The sequence below is a fragment of the Triticum urartu genome, chromosome 4 (genome assembly GCF_003073215.2).
Source record: "Triticum urartu cultivar G1812 chromosome 4, Tu2.1, whole genome shotgun sequence".
NCBI classification, from domain to species: Eukaryota; Viridiplantae; Streptophyta; class Magnoliopsida; order Poales; family Poaceae; genus Triticum; species Triticum urartu.
In genome coordinates, this window is record NC_053025.1 from 593,616,263 (window position 1) to 593,635,886 (window position 19,624).

At 47.1% G+C, this 19,624-nt stretch overlaps 1 pseudogene; it reads right to left on the bottom strand.

Moving 5' to 3' along the window:
* Window positions 1-15,067: 15,067 nt before the first annotated feature.
* Window positions 15,068-19,002, bottom strand: LOC125554922 (annotated as a pseudogene).
* Window positions 19,003-19,624: the final 622 nt, after the last annotated feature.

Below are 19,624 nucleotides of genomic sequence, written 5' to 3' on the forward strand. Positions count from 1 at the left end.
GCGCTCCACCTCCTCTGGTAGAGGGGCTGACAAGGCGGCCGTAAACCCTAGCTTCGCGGTCGCGGTGGGGGAGGCGGTGGGATACTCTCAGCTTTTGGAAAACCGCGAACATCATGGCGTGACATGTCTTTTTTTTTCTTTTTGAGAATCGTGTGGCGTGACATATGTCTGCAGATGTACCGTATGTTTTTTTTAAATTGGAGTACTGAATGTTTCTCACGTTGTACTATTTTCTTTTTCTTTTCATGGTAGTTCCTGTTGTATCATATAGTCCATCCGTTCCAGTCTTTTGTAGACATTTCAACAAATGATTATATACGAAGCAAAATGAGTGAATCTACACTCTAAAATACGTCTATATACATCTGTATATTGTAGTTTATTTGAAATGTCTAAAAAGACTTATATTTAAGAACGAAGGGAGTAAGAAATATGGTACTTTATAAGTCAAGTACACATCGACCTGACAAAACTGAAAAGGGAACAGAATGCTATCTTTTGTACAAATATACATCAACCCAGAAAGAAAATTACAATCAAGACCAAAAAAATCCTCTGAACTTGATACCAACACCCGTCACCTATCTCTGCCATAGCAGTCATCAAAGGAAAAAAGATGAATCACCTCCTCACCCGAACTCGACACAGCTCCATCATTAATATGCAGTTTTGTGAACCTCCAAGGTGGCTCACCAAAGGCAAAACTATTGTCGTTGATCAAATCAGACAGGGGCAACACCCCGGACACACCATCAAACTCCAGATCTGACACCCATCATGATTAAGACATCAAAGGAGAAAACCATGCATACATGTCATCCACGAACGACGAACTCTAATCCCTACATTGTACTAAATCAAATCAAAGACATTTTTTTGAGACCAAGTACTATTATTTTTGAGCATTTTGTACTATCAATTCTATCTCTCAGCTTTATTTGGGGAAAGCCATCACGGCAAGGCTACGGAAAGTATATACGTATTACTTTCACAAGTGCATATTATTATAACTTAGGATCTTAAATTGTCCCCTTAAGACCGACCCTTTTAGTACTGTTTGGGGCTATTTTAGCCCTTTTAGGGTTGCTTTGTCTTTTAGGAGTGTTTTGGCCTTTTTAAGTCTTTTGGGCCTTTTTTTAACCTAAAGAACAGAAGACCCAGAAAACCCAGACAACCTAGAAGGCAAAAAATCAACTTGGGATGGCCCGACCCTTTTCTCTGGCTTGTTAGGCACCCCTCAAAAAATTCTGACATGTTAGGCCGATCCACGCCTCCATCAGGCCGGCACAAGACGACCCGTCAAGGCAAGGCCTTTACATGATGTCAAAAAAAAAAGGCCAGGCCTTTATAAGGTTAGGTCGGGTTGTGGCACCCGAATGGCCAGGTTTGATCCCCATTAGGGACCAAATTGCAATGATGCATCGAAACACGCGTGCCACTCAACCATGCAGGGAGAGGGTACGTGGGAAACCATGTGTCAAACAACAACAAAGAAAGCCAACCGGCGCCGCCCCGTCTCGAGTCTTCATCGCCGCTGCCTAGCACCATGCTTGCCTCCCGCGCACGTTGGTGATGAAGATGAAGGCACCAACCCAATCAATTTAAAATTGCATGGTCATTCGGGTATTTTGAAACAGCCGACCACATTTTTGGTAGATATCAGCGACAAAAAAATTTCTGATAATTTTTTAGAAACCTAACCCAAAAGTGATAGTTTTATGCAATTTACTCAAAGTTTGGAGGTACCAGTGTGCAGGTTCTGATTCCACCACAGCCGCCGGCGCCCACAAGAACCCCCAAGACGCCGAATCCGCGGAAGGCATTGAGAACACAGGCCAGGAGCGCTGCCCATGGAGCCCTCGCGCATGTGGAAGCGAGGCAGAGTTAGGGCCCACAACAGCAACCCGGCGCACGGCCGGGGCAGGGCGGGGCGGCGAGGCAATGCGAGGACGCCGGCAACCTCACGAGACAGTAGCAGTATTCTGACGGGTAGATAAGTTCTTTTCTTTTTGCGGGTACGACAGGCAAGTGAGTTTAGTTGAGTTAATACCTTAGGGAGTTCATATTTGAGTTCATCAGGAGATATTTGAGGGAACTTTACGACCATTTGCCCAACAAACCATGCAAGGACCGATTGATTTCACCATGCTGATATAGGGAGACAAGATTAAGATTTTTCGTTTTTCATTTTTACAATGGAAATGCTTCACTTTGTTGCTGATGCGTACAAACACAAAGAGCATCTACAAGCAGAGAACAACGGAAAAAATAGATCTAATAATATTGATCTATTGGCACTACATAGACTTCACATTAAAGAAGCAAAAACCAATTTTAGCTGGTTACAAAGCATCATCAACACAGAAAGGCTCACCTCTTCAAATTATCAAACAATGACATGAACACAATGAATGCAGTAATCTTCCTCCAGGTTTCACTGACCTATGTGTATTACATGCATCATTTTTCATAACTTTGAGGATAAGAATACGTACAATATATGTCATTAATTACCAAATTATTATTCTACTTCAACTATTGTGAACAAAAGTTAACTAAAAACGGACACCACCTTTTAGTACTTGGTCATGATATCTTATGGATGCACTTAGATGTCTATGTCTAGAAGTCTAGATATGGCACCTCATTTCATATCCTTTGGACTTTATGTGTTGTCACTCTGGCTTTCAATTGGGACCGCCTATTGGTACTTGGTAATCTTATCTTGTGGATGCACCTTTATATGTCTTTTTCTAGAAGTTCTGAGTTGCCACGTAATTCCATATCCTTTTGACATTATATATTGTCCCTCTGGCTCTTGCTGGAATGTATACTGAAAGAATGGACAGAAGGTCTGTCATCGCTTGTTTTCTGGTGATGCTTGTGTTGTTCGAAAGCGCATCTGCAGGTGTGTTCTCACATTTGCTGTTCTTAATTAAGTAGAGTTCCTTCTCTATAAAAAAAAGTAGAGTTCCTAGAGTAGATGTTATTTCAAAAGAATAACCTTGAAAAATATACATAAGATTTCTAGTCGTATTACCAAGAGTTTTCTCAAATATTATGTTGATACAGATTGTGTGGATGTCCTGAGGGTTTTCGCATCGTACCGCTTTTATGCAGCGTTGGAAAAATCATGTGTTACAATCAATGTCTCACTATTATGGTATTATTTTTCATTGGTTTGTGATGCGCAGACTGTGAGGATGTTCAATTTCAGATCTTGTTCTGCATCAAATCATCATGCGAGGATATATGCAAGTTTCAGTGGAAGGGTAAGAAGGTCTACAACCCTTGGTGCGATAAGTTCTTCGGTGGCTACTGCCACTGCAAGATTTGCCATGATTAATAGAACTTAATGGATATGTTAGGCGCACTTCATGCTAGAAATAAATAATTCATAACTTTGTGTCCTGGATCACTGATTTATGCATGGGATTGTATGCTTGGCAGCGTGTCATGCCATGTGAGACATAATCTATACTAAAAGGGTTGGGCACGCTATATGCTGCGCCGTCGGTGTTGTTGGTTTCCAAAAAAAAACAATACTCACCATGTTTCAAAATATAATGTGTATTAATTTTTTGAAAAGCCCAACCTTTTAAGTTTGATCAAATTTGTAGAGAAATATATCAAAATTCATAGTATCAAATCGGTATGATTAGATTCATCTTGAAATGAATTTTCATACCTTTTGTTTTGTATTATGGATGTCGATATTTTTTGCTCTGAGCTTGGTCAAAGTTAAAAAAATAACTTTCCAAAAAAGTAATGCCCCTTATATTGTGGAGCTGGTGGAATATTTAGTTTGGCCAGTGGGGGAGATGATGGAGTGTGTGTTTTTTTATGCCGTGATTTGATGGGCCTTTCATGTTATCCGCTAACCAACATATATTTATGTGGGAAAATTTCTGTGTTAGTGCCTCCATATACTATATTGATGCTACAATATCACATGGTGGCGCTTCTTTTTTTAGATGATGGGAGGATATGCGGAATCGATGTGTTTTTATAGGCCGGTTGCTGCTGATTGATTTGAAAAATCGTTAGCATGGTCAAAATCGTATACCAAATCCAAAATTGAATACCTCAGTTGCATGAAAAAACTTCAAAATTAGCGAACATAGAGAATTAAAAGAATCGAATGGGAGAGCTTATTGAGAAATAGTTGAGCCGATTAAAATCGGATGACCCAATCTAAATTGAATACCTCAATTAATTGTGCTCAATTGAATGTGGGCTCTTTGAAACTAGAGGACATAGTGTTATAGAGGATTGTCTCATGGAAAAGTTGTTTGAAGGCAAATATTGTATACTCCATCCATCTCATAATATAAGAGCACTCGTGTAAAAAAATGCTCTTATATTATGAAACGAAGGGAGTAGTTATGAACAAATATAGCGAACGAAACTGATGAGTACATTATTTTTCTGAGCAAACATTTGACTTTGGTCTACAACAAGAAAACAGCAACTTCTGTACTCATCAGTTCTTGAATGCCACCCTTGTGTGGCCGTGTGGTAAGAGGAGATTGTCGTCAAGTGCATCTCCTGCACATGTACGATAAACCAGTCCAAGGTGCCCTTGTCAGCATTGCCATGTAACCAGTAAGTTACATATATTGAGTAAGAAGCAACTAAGCAAGGCCTACGTTTGACCTGCATATCGTGCTAATACCAAGTTTACCTGTATACAACAGGTATTTGTACCACTTAAAAGCAGTGAAAAAAAAGAAATAACTAACGCCCACACGTATGGCATCTTGCAAATCGCCCACACACCTCCTTTATCATTTATTTTGCCACAAGTGTACATATGACATCAGCAGGAAACTTTTTGATTTTCGGCTTAAAAATATTTAATCTCCTAATTGAAAAATCAAATTAAAAATCCGTTTTCACCATTAAATCCGTCTTGACAAGATCTTCAAAACTAGACCGCATGTTGATATGTTTTGAAGAATTTTTTTTTGCCCAAAAGTTGCCATGATGTTTACACTGTAGTTGTCATGGTGCTTAAACTAAAGTTATCATGTGACAATTTCAGTTTGTAGAGCATGGCATTTTTGGTATTTTGATGATGGCAACTCCAGTATTTTGACCATGAAAATTATTTTTTGTATGAACCACGGCAATTTTAAGTGCATGTATAATGGCAATTTTAGTTTATGGTTCATGGCAAGTCTAGTTTCTTAATTCCTTGTTTTATAAATGTCAAATTTTACTTTTAAATGTAGAAGAAAATAGCCGAAACATATCATGGTAATTTCATTGTAAACACCATGGCAATTCATGTGCACTAGACATGACAACTTTTAACCCAAAAAAAATTCATCGAAATATATTAATATGAGAAGATCTCGTTGCGAGGGATTTAATGGTGGAAACGGATCTTCAATCGAATTTTCATTTAAGAGATAAAACCTTTTAAAAACTGAAATCCAAAAAGATTCTCACATGCATGCATGCGGTGACATGGCGCAGTCTGTATGTTATAGGGCGTGTGGGCGGGTTTTGCTCCCACCACACGTGTGGGCGTTAGCGTTGTCCAAAAAAATAGCGTGGTATAGAGTTCTGAGAAATATTTTGCTAAATAAAATGGTGTATAATGTCTCGCTAACAGCATGATATAGCACACTAATAGCGTATATTAAAGGACCCATTGTTTCGTCATAGCACATGATTTTTTTTTCATTGCTTAAAAGTAAACACTCATCACGCAGGCTGGTGATAATAATCTTAAATGTCTCAACACACAGAAAGAACGGGGATGAACAAGCCAAAAGGCAGACCAATGTTGACCTGAAATGCTATGAAAAAAAATCTATTCATCGTTCCAAATACACAAGTACACAACCATTAAGTCAATACCGCATTTGTCAACAGTATTTTCTTCCTTCTTTTTGTTGCATCTGGAAGTATATAACAATCTGCAGATTTGATGTATGGACAGCACATAATCTGCCAACTACTTCTACTGAGTAAATAAATTTGAGTTCGGTTTGAGCAAAGCTTTCAGTGTAAGATGACTATTACAGTTACACCACATCACTCAGCGACAATGGTTGCGGTAGTCAGCTCTTCTCTGGCGTGTCCACGTTTTTGCCTCGGTTTGCTTGTTGTTGTGGAGTCGAAACTACGGCGGCGGGGCCCTGTGGTGTACGATGACTAGTTGTAGGTGGCCCGTTCGGCGATCTTCCGGTGCCAGCCGTGCCTGGTTTTGTTATTCTGAGTTCTCCGTCAGAGTCGGAACTGTGTTGTCTGGCCGAAAGGTCGACTTGTCGTCGATTAGGGTGGGCTTTGCCCTATGTGTTTTAGTCCATAGGAGTGGGCTTGGCCCTTATTGTTTCGGTTTTTGCCCTATTTTTCGTAATTAACTGTTAGACTAAGTATACATTGTAACATAACCTGTATTTGTACGGTTCCCTCTTATAAATATATGACAGCCATACCCATCAAAGGTATCGAGCATTGTTCCAAACCCTAATTTGTCTAACATGGTATCAGACGACGCGTTCGATCCGCGCCGTGCTTCCGCTTCCTCTGTCACCGCCGCGTCGGCCTTCGCCATCGTGCCGCCTCCGTCCACCCTGGCGACGGAATCGCCGTTCATGGCATCCGCCCCGCTCGCCTGGGCCCATCCGGCCGCATCGGGGTCGCGCCCGCCAGCGCCCCGATCGCCTGCGTCTTCGCTCGCACAAGATGCGGCCCTGGCGCCGAACTCCTTCGATCCCGCGTCTTCGCTTGCACGTGATGCACCGCTGGCGGCAAGCTACGTTGCTCCCATGCAGGATCGGGATCATGTACGTGATGCATCCCTGGCGGCAACCTACGGTACTCCCATGCAAGCTCGGGATCGCGCCCCTGTGCAGCCGCCTTACGGCGCCGCTGCGACCTATACTGTGCCGCCGGCTTCAGCCCCTTGTGGTGCTCCTGTCCAGGTGCCGTACGACGGGCCGTATCCAGGGCCGTACGTCGCGCCGTCGTCGCCGTACGTCGCGCCGGCACCATATGCCTCATCCTCCGCGGTGCCCTACGACGCGCCGTATGGCACGCCCTACACTGTCCTTGTGCCGTACATCGCGTCGCTGCAGCCCTACGGCGTACCTCCTACAGCGCCCCACGGTCATCACCAACACTACCGTACATCTTCGTCGGTCGATGCACTGATTCCATACAGTGCTCCTCCGACGTACGACTCGCAGCTTTCCTCACCGGTGGCTGAACCAGGACCGTTCCACTTCGCTCATCTGGTGACGGTGAAGCTCTTTGCCGACAACTACCTTCTATGGCGCGCTCAGGTGTTGCCACTCATGCGTAGTCACTACCTTGAGGGGTATGTCGACGGTACGCTGCCGTGTCCCCCGGCCATGGTTCCGGTGCCCTCGGCCGCTGGTGGCTCCGTCATGGTGTCCAACCCTGCCCATCGTTGGTGGATCGCTCAGGATCAAGGTATTCTGGGTGCCATTCAGTCCTCGCTCACACCCTCCGTGGCCGGCATGGTGGTCTTTGCCGCGACATCGAGGGATGCATGGGCCACGCTCGACTCCAGCTTTTCCTCGCAGTCTCTGGCCCGTTCCTCTGCCATTCGTAACCAGCTGGGTGAGGTCAAGAAAAATGATCTCTCCATCATGGCCTTCTTCAACAAGGTCAAAAGCTTGGCTGATACACTGTCGTCTATTGGGAAGCCTCTTCGTGACGAGGAATTTACTTCATTCATTCTCAATGGGCTTGATGAGGACTATGATTCTCTCGTTGAAAACATCAATGAGTGTGACACGCCGATGCCTCCTCGTGATCTCTATGCACGCCTCCTCAACACTGAACAGAGGCTCGCTGCTCGCCGCTCCGTTCGCGTCTACACGGAGGGCCCGTCTGCGAACGCTGCTCTCCGCGGGGGTGCCCGCGGTGCCAAGCAGAAAGCGCCACAGACCTCGGGCAACCAGCCCCGTCCACCCTCTCCACCTCCGACGGCTGGCCGCAAGCGGCTTCACTGCGAGGCATGTGGTGGTGGGGTTGAGTGCCAACTCTGCGGCATTGAGGGGCACTTGGCGTCTCGCTACCATCGTCGCTTTAAACGAGATTTTTTGGCATTGGGAACAATGGGAAGGGCAATGAGAAGCAAGCGGATCTCGCTACACCGGATCCTGGGTTCACTCCTTCATACTTGGTAGATCCTGCCTGGTACATGGACACGGGCGCTACGGACCATTTACGAGCCAGCTTGACAAGCTGGCCACTCGCCAGCCCTACACCGGTCACGATCAGGTCCGCACGGCCAATGGATCAGGTATGCCCATCTCACATGTTGGTCAGGCATCTCTCCTTTCACGTATCACTAAAACCTTGCGTCTGCTTGATGTCCTTCGTGTTCCTTCAGTCACACGTAGTTTACTCTCGGTTCCTAAATTAACTCATGACAACAATGTGTTTGTTGAGTTTCACCCTTTCCATTTTTTTGTTAAGGACCGGGACACGAGGGACGTTCTTCTTAGTGGTCGAGCTCGCGACGGCTTATACGCGCTTGATGTGCCACGAGTCTCTCAAGTTTTCAGTGGTGTTTGGGTGTCATCGTCGCAATGGCACTCTCGCCTTGGCCACCCCGCTACTCTCATTGTGCGCCATGTGCTTCATCGTCATCGTCTTCCTGTTGAGTCAAGTAATAAGGAGTTTCTAGTGTGTGATGCATGTCAACAAGGCAAGAGTCATCAATTGCCTTTTTCTGTATCAAGTCGTGTTGTCACGGCTCCTCTTGAGCTTGAGTTTTCAGACGTGTGGGGCTATGCCCAAACTTCTGTTAGTGGTCACAACTATTATGTTAGTTTCATCGATGCTTTCAGTCGCTTTACTTGGATTTATCTTATTAAGCGCAAATCTGATGTGTTTCATGTCTTTATGCAATTTCAAGCACATGTTGAACGATTGCTTAAGCATAAAATTATCCATGTTCAGTCAGACTGGGGGGTGAGTATCGTAACCTTAACACCTTCTTTCAGAAGCTTGGCATCTCACACCATGTGTCTTGTCCTCATACACATCAGCCGAACGGTGCAGCTGAGCGCAAGCACCGTCACATAGTTGAAACTGGCCTAACACTTCTTGCACATGCCTCTGTCCCGTTTCGGTTCTGGAGCGATGCTTTTGTTACTGCCTGTTTTTTGATAAACAGGATTCCCACACGACGTCTTCACATAAAGTCTCCGCTAGAAGTGTTGCTTAATGGAACTCCAGATTACTCCCTCCTCAAAGTGTTCGGCTGTGCGTGTTGGACGCATCTTCGTCCGTACAATAAGCATAAACTTGAGTATCGATCCAAACAAGGTGTGTTTCTTGGGTACAGTCCTCTCCACAAAGGTTACAAGTGTCTTCACATTCCGACAAATCGTGTTTACATTTCTCGTGATGTTGTGTTCGATGAGACTGTCTTCCCGTTTTCCACGCTCACATCACCCACCGATACTCCCGTCGCCGAGTTGCACTCTTTTCCAGTTTTACCTGATCAATTTGTGGATGCTGCATATTCTCCTCTGTTGTTGCCTAACCACGGTGCAGGGACTGGACGAGGCGCTCGACTTGAGCTTCTGGATGATGATATGGCCACACGTGCGCCAGCTGCTGCTACGCTGGACAAGGTGCTCGACGAGGCTGCCCCCGCCACTACCCTGCCTGACCCCGACGTCGATCACGCGTGCATGTCCCATGCACGTGGATCCGATGGGGTGCCCGAGTCGCCGGGGCCAGCGGCCTCGCTGTCGCCTGGGCCGGCCGAGCCGGCGGGACCCGCGATGCTCTCCCCTGGGCTGGAGGCCTCGCAGGTTACCGAGTCTTCGTCGCCTGGTTCGTCGACGCCGGTCACGCCCGGTCTCTCTTCGCCGACCCTGACCGTGCCATCGGATGCGCTTGTTGACTCGCCCGCCTGTGCGTCCTCCTCGCCGCTGATGGACAGTGGCTCCTCTTGTGTGGTAGCTCCAGCGCCATCTCCACCTGTTGTCCTGCGTCCTCATACTCGCAGCAAAAGTGGCATCTTCCAACCGAAGAAGCGCACTGACGCCACTGTCGCGTGGCTTGCGGCCTGTGTGGCGCATGCTGAGGCTGACCCTACGACTGAACCACGACATTTTCGAGCAGCGCTTGGCATCCCACATTGGCGTGCTGCGATGGAGCAGGAGATTCATGCCCTTCAAAGAAACAACACTTGGCGTCTTATTCCACCTCCATCTGGTGTCAATATCATTGACTCTAAATGGGTATTCAAGGTGAAGAAACATGCTGATGGCTTCATTGAGAGGTACAAGGCACGTATGGTTGCCAAGGGATTCAAACAGCGGTACGGCATTGATTACGAAGACACATTCAGTCCTGTTATTAAACCAACTACTATCCGTGTTCTTCTCTCTTTGGCCGTTACTTGCGGATGGTCGCTTCGATAGCTTGACGTTCAGAATGCCTTTCTCCATGGAGTTCTAGAAGAAGAGGTTTATATGCGTCAGCCGCCAGGTTTTGTTGACCCTGCTAAGCCACATCATTTGTGTCGCCTTGTTAAAGCTCTCTATGGTTTGAAGCAGGCCCTGCGTGCGTGGCATGCTTGTCTTGGCGCTGCTCTTCGTGCACATGGTTTTGTTCCTTCTACAGCAGACACGTCTCTGTTTATTCTTCAGCGACCTGAAGTGACTATGTACATTCTGGTCTATGTTGATGACATCATACTTGTTAGTTCGTCTGCTTCTGCTACGGATCGGCTTGTGTCCTCTCTTGGAGCTGAGTTTGCTATTAAGGATCTTGGGAGACTGCATTATTTTCTGGGCCTAGAGGTTCTTCATTCTGATAGTGGCTTGACTCTTACTCAGAAGAAGTACTCTCAGATCTCCTGCGTCGTGCAGGTATGTTGCAGTGCAAGTCTGCAACGACTCCCATGTCTGCCACAGACAAACTGACAGCTCTTGCTGATAACTTGCTCTCTCCTGAGGATGCCACTGAGTACCACAGCATTGTGAGTGGACTGCAGTACTTGCTCATTACTCGACCAGACATATCATTTGCAGTTAACCGTGTGTGCCAGTATCTTCATACACCACGTGATTCTCACTGGTCAGCTGTTAAGCGCATCTTGCGCTATGTTCGTCACACTGGTTCATATGGTCTCCATCTTCAACCTGCATGATCTGGACTGATCTCAGCATTTTCTAATGTCGATTGGGCTGGCAGTCCTGATGATCGGCGATCCACGGGGGGACATGCTGTGTTTTTTGGGCCTAACTTGATCGCCTGGCAAGCTCGCAAGCAAGCTACGGTGTCTCGGAGTAGTACCGAAGCTGAGTACAAAACTGTTGCTAATGCCACAGCTGAGATCATATGGGTACAGTCGTTGCTTCGAGAGTTGAAGGTCTCCCCAACTCAGCCGCCTGTTCTTTGGTGTGATAACATCGGTGCCACATACCTTTCATCCAATCCAGTATTTCATGCCTGAATGAAACACATCGAAATTGACTATCATTTTGTGAGGGAACGTGTTGCTCAGAAGCTCCTTCAGATTAAGTTTGTTTCTTCTAAGGATCAGCTTGCTGATATCTTCACTAAACCCTTGCCCTTGCCTTCTTTTGAAGGATGTCGTCGCAATCTTAACCTTCTGAGTGTTTCAGGACATAGTTAAGATTAAGGGAGGGTGTTAGACTAAGTATATATTAGATATACGTGTTGTATAACCTGTATTTGTACGGTTCCCTCTTATAAATATATGACAGCCGTACCCACCAAGGGTATCGAGCATTGTTCCAAACCCTAATTTGTCTAACATTAACCGGGCATGCAATTCTCTTTTACTTAATTAATAGATGAGGCAATCTTTTTCTTTGTTTCGAAAAAAAATGTCAGCTCAGCCACAAAACTTATGGTTATGGATCACCCGTGGCCATAAAACCAGAATAACATGGCTAGGAAATTAGCCCAGGCCTTGCAATGGATTGCAAGTTTTAGAAGCATATGTAAGATTGCCAACAGCTGCATAAACTCATCCAGAGGCAGGCCTGGGAGGCACTCAACGCCTCTACGCACCTTTCTCCACGCGGTGTCGTCAAGGAAGGGTCCTCCAGCAACGTCACATCAAAAATTAGTTCTCGTCAACCTCCATATTAATATCAAACATAGATTTACATTTTTCAACATGATCGAAATATCCTGTGTCAACCAATGCAATATTACTGATAAGTGCAAAAAATGCAACACTTTAGTGGTGCACTGTGTTGAGAAATTAAGCAATTGTTCGATTAATTTAATTCAATAATAAATCATGAACATGACATAGGCCGTGCTAATGACATACTGAATTTTGATGATATACGCACGTACTAGGCAGATAATAGAAACATCTATGCAAACCACTAGTACTGCACATATGAAAATAAACAGGAGCGGGGTAAATGTGTTATACCCTCCAGTAGGACAGTCGGCCGTAGCATCAGTGGAGGCAGTGGCCTCGTCGGCGATCCTCTTGTTAGCAGCGGCCCACGCGGTCGGCGTCAGTGCTCATGGTGAAGACAAAGGTGACGTTGAAGTAGTTGATGTAGAGGAAGTAGTTGAACAGAGGCGAGCAATCAGTAGGACACACTCCCAAAAACCGAATCGCCTCTCTCCGTACAGGATCTGAAGAGACGGGGTTTCCCGTCAGCTGTGTACACGGTAGATAGGATGGCCTAATAAGCACGTTTAATTACAGATGTTTCATCTCCATAATAAACATGTTTAGTTACAGACGTTTTCATCTCCACAATAAAACGTATTTAATATGGACGTTTACATTTCGATAATGAATATGACGTCTTGTATTCTCTTCAGTTTTGACCGGCAAAACATTGCATCAGCTCGACTCATCCCCGCGGCAGCGTGTGTGGAACATCTCTCCTTTCTTCACACCAACTCATACTAGTGGGGGAAAAGCTCACCTTATAAGTTGGTGTACATCTCTCTTAACTAGCTATGTGGGACTAAACTTTTCACCACTCCCTTGACGGCATGGACCCTTAGGGATTTTCAGAAATTGTTAAATGGGCCTATAGGCCAACTAATATTCAGCACACTGCACTGCCGCTAGCGCAATATCGATGCAAGGCTTGGTAGAGCTAGATTTTTACTTCTCTGGATTTCGTGCTAGCAACGCACAAGGCTAGAAAATAGCACATTTGTTCAGATGACGAACATTCTCTTAGTGCTCAGATTTTGAAAGCTGTTTAGTTCCCAAACTGTACATTCCTGAAGGCAGGTTTGGGACCCATCCATCTCAGATTTGACGAGCGAGATTAGATGGAAAGGAGATATTAGCTCAAGGAATCATCGGGAGAGTTGGGGATGGAGAGAACACGGATATATGGTCAGATAACTGGATCCCTTGGGATAGCTTCAAAAGGCCAATTACATCCTTAGTGCCGAACCCACCACGGCGAGTATGTGATCTTATTGATACTACTTTAGCACAATGGGATGAGGGGTTGATTCGCTCAGTTTTTATCCCGGTTGATGCAAACGAGATTCTAAAACTACTAGTGTGTACACGGAGGCAGCCGGACTTTTGGGCTTGGCATGAAGAAGCAACAGGCTGTTTCACTGTTCGGTCGGCATACCGCATGATACTACGAACAAAGACAAGTAGAGAGGGATGGTGGAACGAAGCTGAGGGCTCATCCGTGGGGCAGAACAGCAGGTTTTGGAGCACTATATGGCATATCCAAGTACCCTCAAAACTTCGTTTGTTCCTCTGGCGACTTGCAAGGCATTCTATGCCCAGCGGTGAAGTTTTTCATCACCGCCATATGGCCGATACAGACTCATGTTGCTTGTGTGGGGCTAGGGACACATGGAGACATGCACTTCTCTCATGCGCTCTATAAAAGAGCGTGTGGGCTCTCGTACCCAAGGAGCTGGTTGAGAAAATTATCATACACCAAGAGGAACACGCTAAAGACTGATTATTTGCTCTACGTGAAATACTAGAGGCTCCTGATTTCATTCATGTTGTGGTAACCATTTGGGCAATCTGGGCTGCACAAAGAAAGGCAATTCAAGAAGATATCTTCCAGTCTCCACACGCTACAGCGGCGTTCATTAATAAGTTTCTGTCAGAGTTGGAGATAGTAAACAAAAGGGAGACGCAAGCGGTACCAGGAAGAGCCATGCAGAGTGCAACTTGGGTACCGCCAATCCAAGGTTGTGTGAAGATCAATGTTGACGGTGCAGTGGCTGTGAGGAGGAAGCATGGTTCTGTGGGTGCAATATGTAGAGGCCAACAGGGCAACTTTCTGGGGGCCTCGGCGATCGTTTTCAAGCATATCACAGACCCTCAAACGCTTGAAGCCCTAGCTATAAGAGAAGCTCTCTCTTTGGCGGATGATTTATATGCACGAAATATACAGGTTGCCTCTGACTGCAAGGTGGTTGTTGACGAGCTGCATCATGGCAAGCTAGCAACTTATGGAGCAGTTCTTCGCAAGACATCGGACCGTTCGTCTAGTTTTTGTCATGCAATATAGGACATGAATTTAGGAGCTCAAATTATGAAGCTCAAAATTTAGCGAAACATTCTCTCTCCCTCGCGGTCGGCCGCCATGTGTGGTTAGGTTAGTCAGGAGATCTTCATTTCGTCCCTATAAACATTATGACGGGTTAATAAAGTTTCGTGAGATTGTCTCAAAAAAAAAGCTTCAACAAGGGCAAAGCGCTGGGTCCAACAGACAACATTACAGATTTTAGAGGAGAAACATCAATAGAATAAGTTATATACCACGGTGCCTGCTGGGAGGTTTTCGAAGCCCCGAATACTTTCTTTTTGCCTGGAAGTTTATGACAAGCAAACTGGGAGGTGTACATACCAATTCAATGAAATTTCATTTATTAAAAAAAACAAGTTATCAAAAAGCTCCCAGGTACAGAAAGCTCTCACGGACGAAGGAGCAATATCTTGCAATAACGAGAACAGGGTCATGAAGAAGCAACAGCTAATTAAAGATATTATTAGGTCGTGATCCGGGTCAGTGTCGGGCCTATAATCTTGTGGTGTGAGATATCAAGTTCGTAACTCCAACTACTCCAGAACCGTCCAATCAGCTCTAAGGTGCAGCACGCCGTCGATGAAGAGGTTGTCGTCAGCAATGAAAGTCGACCATGCAGTACCAAAGAAATCACCGCATCCAAGCTTTGAACCCCTAGTGAATGAACCCTTGCCCTCAAACCTGCTCACAAATTTCCGTGACGCCTTTGTCCATGCAGCAAACTCATACTCTAATGTCACGCGCGCACGCCTTGAGCTGTGGCGGATGTATAATGACAGGCCAAAGCTGCACAGCCCACTCACGTGGTTCCTGTGACATCGTGCTATGAGAAGCAAGTCAAGCCCCGCATGATGCAGCGGATGCGAGATGATCCCGGCTGTATCACCGTTGTGTTGTGAGGAGAAAACTTGGGAGCACTCCTCACGCTTTAGATCCCAATAAGCTATAACCCGTGGGCAGGCTCCATCGAACGCAACTAGCCTTACAGGTTTGTACTCGTAAGTTCGCTCTTCGAAGTGCCTGCCAACAGGCTGCCGCGTCTACCGCAAGATCACCATGCGCGTGTGCTGGGTAAGCTTTGTGCAGAAGTACCTCGGTGATACACTTACTTGATCATGGTCTATATCATCACTGGTGTCTGCTAGGACCTTCCGCAGCGAAGCACAGGTCAGATGACAGAAGCGCACCAGTGGAAGTAGACGAGAACTCAAGATCTTACGTCTTTCCTCCAGCTCTGGGCATCGCGCACGGGCCCACTTGAGCAGAAAGTCATATATGTCATCTTCAGTTGGTACTTGTAGGTCGATACTCGAAAAGATGGCTTCAATCCCAAGCAGAGGGAAGTTCATCAGTTCAACGCTGGAACCTGAAAAGGGACAAATCATGCCCTCAGTACACTTTATACATTGTTTTGTCTACACTTCTCTGAGTAGAAAAGGAAACAATGGCTCCAGGCATGCAAATGGGGACAACTCACATATTAAAATCCTTGTAGTTGTTGGCAATGAATTCCTTTGCTGCTACTATCAAACACTGAACTTCAGCTGCCGCTAAACTCGAGCATGGATGGTCTAGGTAGAGCAGTGCAGATTCCTTGGTCAACGGCAAACTCATGAGCAAGTGACAGCAATGCCTCATGCAAGCAACAACTTCAAATGAGAACTTTTACGGTACCCTGGTACTCCCTAAGCAGAGGCAGGAGTACCACTTAAATCTAGCCCTTTATTCAAAAGGGCAGTTTAGTCATTTTTGTTTGACCTCATCTAATCGCTGATCTATCTCGGAAAAAAATCCCAATCTGATCATAAATCTCGGCTCCCAGAAGCGAAACTCTAGGGTATCGCTCGTGGTCACCTATTTGTTCTTTTGCGCCACCATGGCCACAGGGGCCGGTGCCACTTCCACGCGTGCTTGCATCTGGTCTGCATTGTCCTCCCTAATCCCAAACCTATGGCGATCACCCCGCAGCCGCCAAATCCCCTTCGTGCACGCCATTGTTGGATCACAATCAAGCGATATACCCTTCTGCCTGCCATTGCTGGATCTCAATCATGCGATATACCCAGCAGTCTGTCATTACTAGATAATTGTGTGCAGTTTAATAATCACATCATTTGCTCCGTAGACAAAATTGATGAGTGGATATTAACATGTACATGGGAAACTAAAACAGAAATTCACAATCTGCAGCGAAGAACAAAGGAAAATAGTGAACTCGCTTGCGCTACTCATCAGTTCTCTAGTCAATGTGTTCAGAAATTGTCTTCGCGGTCCAATTAAATTTAGTTAGAGTCTGGTGTGTGCGTCTATATCGTGGAAGCTACAACAATTCAACTGCCGCAGATGCCCACGCGATAGAGCCCCAGCCATGCGACCTCATGTCGTTGTGTCCATCACCGTTTAGCGCGGCCCTATTCTGGTGGCGACGGTACGGTTGACGCCAATCTTCTGCCCAACCGGTAGTCGTCGCTCAAGCAAGCATGCCGACGGCCAACCATGGTCGACGCAGATTCTACGGTTCCGGTGCGCGTAGAACAGGCTGATCGCCGGCGTCTATCTCGTAAAGAGTTCAGAAATAATCAACAGCGATTGACTGAGTCTAGATGATGTGCATCAGCCGTAACGCACTCAGATTTAATGTGGATAAAAAAATCAGGCATAACTGCCTAAATGATTACGTTTTTACCCCTAAGCTCAAGGTACTCCCAAGTGTTTTCTGGTAGTACTCCGTAGTAGTTAGGTTGGAGTACCAGATAAGATCAGCCATTGGATTAGGCGAAATGGAGGGCTTATATTGATTCCAGGGTTATTCCAGGGTACAGTAAAAGAACTCCTTCAAATTTGTCAGCAGCCATCAAGATGTTGAGCAGAAGAGTGGGCTCTGTGGTTGTCAACTTTCCGCTGTATATAAATCCTAAAAGCTCCATAAAGGCGTGTTCATCTGTTCCAAGTAGAATGAGAAAAAAAAGGATTAAGGAAACAATTCAACAAATAAAAAGGCGCAACCAAGTGCCACGGCTTTATCAGCGCATAGTGCCAGCACCAGATTTACCTGTGTACAACAGGTATTTGTACAACTTACAAGTAAGGGATTACCGCGCGCAAGCAGGCTAACATAAGCGCAAATGTTGTTTGAGCATGCAAATGAAGATTCGATTGGAACAATGAAAAAGACAGACATTTGATAATAATATATGTTCTCATTTGTTTTATTCTCCTTTTAGATTGCAATAATCGGCAGATTTGACGTATGGGCGCAGAGCATAATCTGATAACTGATGTGTAAATTTGAAATTGATTCAACAGGCACAATTTTCAGTGTCAATTTTTATGGACTTCTCAATCAATTCCCCGTTGACCCCATCACTACCCCGAACAGAGGGATACATTACAAAATTCGCCCAAGCATGGAAAGTATATTCCACAAATTGTGCAAGAGAATCATACCATCCGACGGCGTGGGAGGAGGCACACGCACCTTCCTCCATGTGGGGATCCTCGCCGTAAGGGAGGGATCCTCCGGCGACGTCTTCGCTGGCGGCGGCAACGATCTCCAACCGCAGCACCCTGTCGGAGAAGCTCTCTGCGTCGAACGTGAACTTGTAGCTGGGCCCCCAGCCCCCGTGCGAGGACTCCGGGCCCATCTCCGCCACCTTCGACCCTTCGGTGCCGGCCAAGCGCGCAGAGCATCCATCTGCCATAAAAAAAATTATATGAGACCAGGTCTCACGGTTAGCAGGTGAGACCCGTTCTGATGGATGACACGTGGCATTCACAAATCACAAAACATCTAATCTCCCCCCTTCCCCCGATTTTAAGTGAGGGGTGAGGGATGCTTTGAGATTTGTGAATGCCACGTGTCATCCATCAGAATGGGTCTCGCATGAGACCTGGTCTCATAGAATTCTTCCCCCTCTGCCATGGCGGTAAACCCTAGCTAGCCACGAAGGCTTCTTAATTTTTTCAGACCCGCGAACATTTCCTTCGAGCAAACCAAAAGTTCAGCGCAAAAGAAAAATAGAAACACAGCGTCCTTAGAGCATCTCCGGCCGCGGCCCCAACAGGCTCTTCTCAGGCGATTTCTCGGTGCTGGCGTTCAAAAATCGGCCCAGTCGTGTCTCTAGAAGCCTGTTTTTCACCGGTTTCGACCGAAATTGGTGCCGGCGGACCCAGGTCGAACCCGGCACGCTGGGGGTGCCCGGGCGAGCGGTTTTGGCGCGAAAGCGGATGGGCTCGCCAAGTCAGCGAGACGCTGCTTTGTCGCCCTCATCGCCTTGGTTCCCGCGGGAATCAACGCGATGGCTGCCGCGCTGCCGTGCCGGTCAGCCTCCATTGATGCCTCATGGGCGGCGCAGTTAACGTGCGTGAATGCGCCGCGTCGCGCATCCAGCCACGCGTCGCCCGGCATGCAGGCCGTCGCCGCCCCGCGATGGCTATAAAAGGCGACCTCCCCGCTGGTGGACGCCATAGCTCTCACTTTCCCCCCTGCCTGGTGTAGATAGCGACACTCCCCTCTTCCCGCCGACGAGAAAGATGGCTGAGAGGTGCCCAAGTGATGACACGGTGACGAACGGCTTCGGGCGCCGCCACCTCCAAAAGGCGGAGGCGCGGCTGCTGTACGAGGCGGAGTACCCGGCGCCCCCGGACATGCAGGTGTCGGGGACGTGGAGGCTGAGCGCCGGTGGCGTCCCGGTGCCACTGGTACCCGGAGGGGCGGCGCGGCAGGCTCAGATCGCTCGAATCCGCTCGTCCCTGACGGAGGAGCGGCGGAACAAGCCGCGCTACGCTGCCGACAGCCACACCCTCTGGACCATGTACTTCCAGCGCCGTCGCAAGGAGCAGACCGCCTCCAACAACGGCGTCATCCTGCGGGAGCGCCACAACGCTGACGGGCGGCGCGAGTGGTGGGGCGTGCCCGACCGCACCCTCGAGGCCGTCCTCGACCACATCGAGTGCGGCAACGTGCCACGCCTCGAGTACCCACCGTGACCGTCCTTCTCTCGCGCCGCGGTAGCTCCTGGACGCCGCGACGGATGGAGCCGGGGTCGTCCTGGTCGTTGGGCTCCGGCTCGCCGGCCACGCTCCGCCCC